Raw genomic sequence first — 8351 nt, 5'->3', positions numbered from 1 at the left:
ACACAACAACAACAAACACATAGACAACACCAACAACAAACACATACACAACAACACCAACAACAACAAACACATACACAACAACACCAACAACAACAAACACATACACAACAACAACACCAACAACAAACACAACAACAACAACACATACACAACAACAACAAACACATACACAACAACAACAACAAACACATACACAACAACACCAACAACAAACACATACACAACAACACCAACAACAAACACATACACAACAACACCAACAACAAACACAACAACAACAACAACAACAACACATACACAACAACAACAAACACATACACAACAACAACACCAACAACAAACACATACATAACAACAACACCAACAACAAACACAACAACAACACATACACAACAACAACAAACACATACACAACAACAACACCAACAACAAACACATACACAACAACAACACCAACAACAAAAATGGCAGACAGGGTAGACAGACAGACAGTCAGACAGAGAGACAGAACAGGGAGGACAGACAGACAGACAAATTCAACAAATTATCCCTTGTAGAGATGTAGAGAATGTAGAGAAGTGTGCTTATATGATATTTAAGCCTAATTGTTTTATCTGATCATAACCAGCCCATGTTCATGGCGAACAATGCACTTACAAATGTTTCCAATGTAGTTTTTTATTGACAATAAACTCAGTTGGAATAAACATATATGACATGTGTCTATGTAACCAGGTCTCAGATCCATAGTCATCAGACCAGATCTGTAGATCTCCTTCACAGCCAATTTTACAGACAGATAGAGGCCCAGTCATTAGGAACAGTCACACTCCGAGAACACTCATCCTTAGTTACTTTCAAAAAACATCTTAAAAATAATCTCATTTTAAAAGCTCACGATAATGTATTAACATATTGACTGTATGTTGAATTGTCTTTTTGCTTGTCAGTTATTTCTTTATTCTGCTTTTTGACCATATGAACTTAGTGCGCTGGTGTTTTGTATTATGATTTTGAAGTAGTTTTTGTTTTGTCTCTATTTCTTTGCCTTATTGTATTTTAATGTTAGGTGGGCGTCCTTAATAAGGCTTTCTGTTGTCCCACCCTGTATTTATGTACGTCTATGTGCATCTTTTTTTGATTTTAATTTTAATCTTGTTTATCTTGCACAAAGAAATACAACTAAACTCAAACTATACAGACAGACAGACAGACAGACAGACAGACAGACAAACAGGCAGACAGACAGACAGACAGACAGATAGACAGACAGGCAGGCAGGACAGATGCTTCCCCTGACAGGATAACCAATTCCCCCCCCCCCCCCCCCACCCAAGAAGAGTCTCTGACCCTGGACTCTAGGATCTGTTGCTAATGGAGACGAGGCCTCATGATGATATCTGACTTCACAGGACGAGCGGGTGCGGAAGTTAGGGTGAAGGGGTTATGCTGCAGCGTGGGGGGGCTCAGAGGGGTTCCAGGCGTGTGGTGAAGTGTGTCCAGCTCTGCCCTGTGTTCATGTTACAGTGGGCTGCTGCTTGCCTCAGCGCGCCAACGCCTGGAGAGGGGAGGAGCTCCTACGTGATAATAAGACATAACTGATAACACAAAGATAACCCAGTAACAGTGTGTGTGGGGTGTGTGTCTCTCAGGGTGTGTATGTGTGTGTTGTGCTGCCTTCAGGTGGATGTGCATGTTCGATTACCTTCGCTGTGGGTTGGTGGCGTGTGATTGGTTGCCATGGGCTACAATCTGCAGGGGAGGGGGGCAGGGAACTCAAATCAGAAAAAGGCATAAAAAAAATATCAACATAGAGACAAGAAAAGTGAAGAGTGAAGAAAATGAATTCTAAAGAGGATAAGGGTATCTGTGTGTGTGTGTGTGTGTGTGTGTGCGTGTCGCTGTGGTCCACAAACCGGCCGGCTGCACGGACGTTGTGCAAGGAGGGAAGGGTGCAGTAACCCCGGTTACCCTCGCTAGGCTCACGGTGCTAACGGTGGCTAACAGAGCTCACAGAGCTAACATAGCTCACAGAGCTAATAGAGCTAACATAGCTAATATAGCTGACAGAGCTAACATAGCTAACAGAGCTCACAGAGCTAACAGAGCTAATAGAGCTCACAGAGCTAACAGAGCTCACAGAGCTAATAGAGCTAGCAGAGATAACATAGCTCACAGAGCTAACATAGCTAATAGAGCTAACAGAGCTAACATAGCTAATATAGCTAACAGAGCTCACAGAGCTAATAGAGCTAGCAGAGCTAACATAGCTCACATAACTAACATAGCTAATAGAGCTCACAGAGCTAACAGAGCTCACGGAGCTAGCAGAGCTAACAGAGCTCACAGAGCTAACAGAGCTAAGAGTGTGACCTGAGCGCTCTGACAGCCTCATCCCGCTGAGACCATGAGCCTCAGCGGTCAGACTCTGGCAGCGCGGCCGTGAAGGTGTCCCTTTGAAGGACATTGGCTCTGACGTGAACCAGTGAGGACCATCAGCCACCAGCCTCTGCTGCTGGGACCATCAGCCACCAGCCTCTGCTGCTGGGACCATCAGCCACCAGCCCGCGGGCTGTGGGGACCAGTAGAAGATGCTCAGTGGGTTGGCTGTCCACCAGCTCTGCTGCAGCCCCTCTGGACCGTATGACGGAGCAGCCTCCTCTGGTTATTGAAACATGTTGTTAGTCTCTGGTATCAGACAACTGACTCCTCCTCCTCCCGGCTCATGGCAGTAGGAGATGGAGGGGAGGAGCCTCCTCCACACCGACCATCACGACCGCTTCAACACCTGACCGCCTCCTGAGGCATCACCAGCAGTGTGTTGTCTGAATGAGTGTGCGTTGTGTGCAGTCATTCCAACACACACCAGTGTGTTGTGGAGCGGGTTGGTCTCAGGGCTGCTGGCCTCACAGTCTGCCCTGGGTAGTGTCTGTCTTCACAGTATCCCTGTTATAGGACAGCATGTCTCTTAACGCTTTATTAACGTTAAAACGTTGGCATTTGAGTCAGGTTGGAACTCGTCTGTACCATACATGTACCATACATAATAACATATAACCTAATGCACCTTTAAACCGTTATAATACCATACATAATAACATCTAACCTAATGCACCTTTAAACCGTTATACCATACATAATAACATATAACCTAATGCACCTTTAAACCGTTATAATAACATACATAATAACATATAACCTAATGCACCTTTAAACCATTATAATAACATAGGCTACATAATAACATATAACCTAATGCACCTTTAAACCGTTATAATACCATACATAATAACATATAACCTAATGCACCTTTAAACCGTTATAATAACATACATAATAACATATAACCTAATGCACCTTTAAACCGTTATAATAACATACATAATAACATATAACCCCTAATGCGGAGTGTATCGCCTACACCTGTATGTATCTGCGTTAGAAACACAGCGGGTGTGATACCGTCTGGTTAGAATATTTAACTCGGCGGGTGAATAATATCGTTTCTGTTGAGAAATACGTTCATGTGGAACAGAAAGGGTGAGGGTGAGGGTGAGGGTGAGGGTGAGAGTGCCATGATGCCATCTGTGTGTCCCGACGTGTCCTGAAACAACGTCGCGTCTCCTCCGGTCCTCATCAGCGCAGACCGTTGGTCCGGGACCAGGGTTGCCAGATTGGGATGGAAATCTGTTCCAACCTGGCAATACCGTCCGTGACGCACATGATATGGGCGTGGCTTAATTCCACAGCGTCATGTGTCTTCTGGTGACCGGACCGCGCAGCCAATCAGAACGACGGCGGGGGTCATAAACCGAGGGCGGGACCCGGAGCTTGGACCAATCAGAGCGCGCGGTGTTCTTTTCCCCTCTGACGCGCGGCCGCGCCCCCTCGCGAGGCTATAATGTGAGGCGCGCGGAGCGGCGAGCGGAGAAGCCGCGGCTCCTGAGAAGGAGAATATCTACCTGGAGAACATCTAAAGAACATCTACCTGGAGAACATCTGGAGAACATCTAAAGAACATCTACCTGGAGAACATCTACCTGGAGAACATCTAAAGAACATCTACCTTCAGACCCAAGAACATCTGAAGAACATAAACCTGGAAAACATCTGGAGAACATCTAAATAACATCTACCTTCAGACCCCAGAGAACCTCCACCTTCAGACCCCAGAGAACCTTCAGACCTGCTGCTGGCTGGAATACTTTTTTATTATTATTAATCTCTGAAGAAAGTCTTTCTACGTCACTCTTTTTCTTTTTGCACTAACGGAACTACTGAGAATCTACTTTTATACAAACTAAAGTAAGTATCACAGCGGTCTAATGTCGGCTCACTGATCTGCTGCGTCAGGCCGTGCGTGTGTGTGTGTGTGTGTGTGTGTGTGTGTGTGTGTGTGTGTGTGTGTGTGTGTGTGGTGTGTGTGTGTGTGTGTGTGTGTGTGTGTGTGTGTGTGTGTGTGTGTGTGTGTGTGTGCGCGTGTGTGCGTGTGTGCGTGTGCGTGTGCGTGTGTGTGTGTGTGTGTGTGTGTGTGTGTGTGTGTGTGTTAACCTGACAGGAGACTGTTGAGACTGTTGTATAGTCCCGTCATAGCACCCCCACCCTGTCATAGCACCCCCACCCTGTCGTACCACCCCTACCCTGTGGTAGCACCCCCACCCTGTCGTGGCACCCCCACCCTGTCATAGCACCCCCACCCTGTCATAGCACCCCCACCCTGTCATAGCACCCCATCCTGTCTCTCTCTCCTGGTGTTTCGCTGTCTGTCGGTTTAGTTCATGGTATGGTCGCCCTTTCGGTCGTCAAACCGGACAGACAGACTGAAGCCTCACGGAGATCCACTCTTTGGATGAACTCGGTCTGCGGTCGACAAGCCGACCGGGTGGTCTGTCGGGTGTCGGTGTCGCGGCGGACAGCCCAGGGAGCGCGTTACCGTCAGGTCGTCGGTGTGTAAACCGGTCCGACGAGGAGGAACGTCGGCTCGGTGTGTAAATGGGACCACTGCGAGTCTGCGAACGTCGTCGGCTGCGTGACATGGATATAAAAATAAACAATGCAGCAATCGATGTTATTTAAAATCCAAGTTGATGATGATGACGAAAAACCAATCGGAAGTTTCAGGGCCGGCCCAAGCCTTTTGGGGGCCCTAAGCAGAATTAGTTTCAAGCCTTTGGGGCCCCCCCTCTCAGCACCGCGGAGTCATCTGTGCTTGATGATTATTGAACCAAACTGCACACCATGTCACATTGTAAACGCATAAATACAGGAATGTGAACTACTGTCCCCCTGGGCAAAGAAGCATAAACACCCCCCTCCTCCAATTTGTGCAAAAGTGGGTGTAAGACCCAGGCCTGCACAAGACCCAGGTCTGCACAAGACCCAGATCGCACAAGACCCAGGCCTGCACAAGCAAACTAATATAGCACTGGGTTTAGCTGCCCCCAAACCACAAGCCTACTTTAAAGGCCTAGCCTATATTTTGGTCCATATTTGATTCGATACATTCAGGGTTCCACACAGACATTGTGGCTTTTAGAAATATCACATCACATATCCTGTGACATTGACCTGAGGGCCCCAATCAACCCATAACCCATTCTGTATGATTAAGGAAGCCCTATTAAGACATCACATTCTGTATTTGATCTGGGGCCCCATTGAGAGGGTCATCCTACCCTGTATTAATTTAGTTGTTATTTACCCCAAACCAGTGTCTTTTTAACCTCAGAGGGTACTGAGATCACTAATCTATTTAAAACTCTCAGTGTGGTTTATGAAACTTGAATTAGAAAAATAAAAATAAAAAGTTTTTTTGGCAGCCGCTTAGTTTGCTTATGCCTTGGGCCGGCCCTGGGAAGTGTATGGGAAGTCTATATGTCATGAATGCTAATCCTTCCTTCTCTCCTTCCTCCTAGGAGACGAGATCTACATCTGTGGAAGGACACTACTTCTACAACCAGCACTTTTTTTCTAAGGTTTCCACCAGCTCTTACCGGATCTAAACCAGTGCCTGACTGTCCTGAGCCCACCACGGCTAAACCCACCAGACCGCCAGACCACCAGACCCCCAGACCACTAGACCACCAGACCACTAGACCACCAGACCACCAGACCACTAGACCCCCAGACCACTAGACCACCAGACCACCAGACCACTAGACCACCAGACCACTAGACCCCCAGACCACCAGACTCCCAGACCCCCAGGCCACTAGACCACCAGACCACTAGACCACCAGACCACCAGACCCCCAGGCCACTAGACCACCGGACCCCCGGACCACTAGACCACCAGACCACCAGACCCCCACGCCACCAGACCCCCAGACCACTGGACCACCAGACCACTAGACCACCAGACCCCCGGCCCCCAGCCCCTCGCCCCCCCTGGCCCCCAGCCCCCCCCAGGCCCCCAGCGATGCAGCTGGAGATCCGTGTGGCTCTGAACTTCCTCATCTCCTACCTGTACAACAAGCTGCCCCGGCGCCGCGTCAACACCTTCGGAGAAGAGCTGCAGCGCCAGCTGGAGGCCAAGTACCAGGGCCACTGGTACCCGGAGCGGCCCTCCAAGGGCTCGGGGTACCGCTGCCTGCAGGTGGGCGTGAAGGTGGACCCCGTGGTGGAGCGCGCCGCCCGGCAGAGCGGCCTGGACCTGGCCGACGTCCGCCACAACCTGCCCCAGGACCTGAGCGTGTGGATCGACCCCCACGAGGTGTCCTACCAGATCGGGGACAAGGGCCCCGTGAAGGTGCTGTATGTGGACGACGGCGGGGCCCAGGGGGCCGGGGGGGCCGGGGGGGCAGACCTCGACAAGGAGATCAGGAACAGCTTCAACCCTGAGGCGCAGGTGTTCCTGCCCATCAGCGAGCCCCCGGGCGGGGGGTCCGGCGGGGGGGGCTCCCCGGCCTCCAGCTCCCCCTCGCCGCCCTTCGGCCACTCGGCGGCGGGCAGCCCGTCCTTCCCGCCGCGCTCCGCCCAGCCGCTCACCTTCACCACCGCCACCTTCGCCGCCACCAAGTTCGGCTCCACCAAGATGAAGAGCAGCGGCCGCGGGAACAACAACAACAATGCCGGCGCTGGCGGCAACCACAGCAACAACAACATTGGCAACAACAACAACAACAACAGCAGCAGCAGCAGCAGCGCGGGGAAGCAGCTGGCCCGCAGCTCGCCCAGCGGTCTGGCGCCCAGCAGTGGCCTGGCGCCCGGCGGTGGCCTGGCGGCCAGCGGCCTGGCGGCCGGCAGCGGCCTGGCGCCCAGTGGCGGCCTGAAGCAGAGCGCCGCCCCCCCCTCCGTGCTGGCGCTGTACGGCCCGCCGCACCTCAAGCCCTCCGCCCTCTCCCCCAACGCCAAGGAGTTTGTGTTCCCCAGCCTGCAGGGCCCGGGCAGCCCCAGGGGGGCCCTGTTCCCCGGGGGGTCCCTGTTCCCCGGGGAGGGGCCCCTAGGCCCTCTGGGCTACGGCCACGCCCTGGACGTGCTGGCGGCTTACGGCGGGCTGGGCGACACCGCCCTGATGGACGGCCTCGGGGCCCTGCAGTACTCCAACCAGTACTCCAACCAGTACTCCAACCAGTACTCCAACCAGCAGTACTCCAACCAGCAGTATTCCAACCAGCAGTACCAGCCCGTCATGGCCAACTAGTGCGGAACTACCAGAGTACTAGAGAACTACTGCTCACTAGTACTAGAAAACTACTGCTCACTAGTACTAGAGAACTACTGCTCACTAGTACTAGAGTACTACTGCTCACTAGTACTAGAGAACTACTGCTCACTAGTACTAAAGAACTACTGCTCACTAGTACTAGAGTACTACTGCTCACTAGTACTAAAGAACTACTGCTCACTAGTACTAGTGTACTAGAGAACTACTGCTCACTAGTACTAGAGTACTAGAGTACTACTGCTCAGTGGTACTCTAGTAGTACTCAGAATACTACTACTAGTACTCTAGTTCTACCTCGTGGGAAACAATGCACATAAACCCGGAACAGAAACCCAGAAACAAAATGAGGAGAGGAGACCCCTCTTGGGGGGGGGACCCCTGCTGTCCGTCTCGACCCCCCAGGCTTGTAGAACGAGATGCTTGGTCACTTCAGAACGAGATGCTTGGTCACTTTAGAACGCATCGTTATTTCATTTGCCAACCAAGCACAAAATATATTTTTTACGTCACTATTTTACACTATATATAAATATATATATATATATATATATATATAGATATATATATATATATATATATAAAGAAGAAAAAAAACTCCCAGTTCATGGCCTCTTTCAGTATTTAAAGTATAACTGGACTTCGCCAACGTTCAACTTTGGCACGAGTAAATGGAATTTCCCGG

General features: G+C 50.4%; 1 pseudogene across 1 annotated transcript; it reads left to right on the top strand.

Moving 5' to 3' along the window:
* The first annotated feature begins 4012 nt into the window (after window positions 1–4012).
* LOC311379575 (protein Tob1 pseudogene) lies at window positions 4013–7754 on the top strand (annotated as a pseudogene). Its single transcript, XR_014684316.1, has 2 exons — window positions 4013–4308; window positions 5919–7754. The product of XR_014684316.1 is annotated as a protein Tob1 pseudogene (transcript).
* Window positions 7755–8351: the final 597 nt, after the last annotated feature.

Source organism: Micromesistius poutassou, assembly GCF_964030765.1.
Source record: "Micromesistius poutassou genome assembly, chromosome: 1".
Taxonomy (NCBI): Eukaryota; Metazoa; Chordata; class Actinopteri; order Gadiformes; family Gadidae; genus Micromesistius; species Micromesistius poutassou.
The sequence above is the reverse complement of the archived record's forward strand: the minus strand, read 5'-3'. Positions and strand labels throughout refer to the sequence as shown.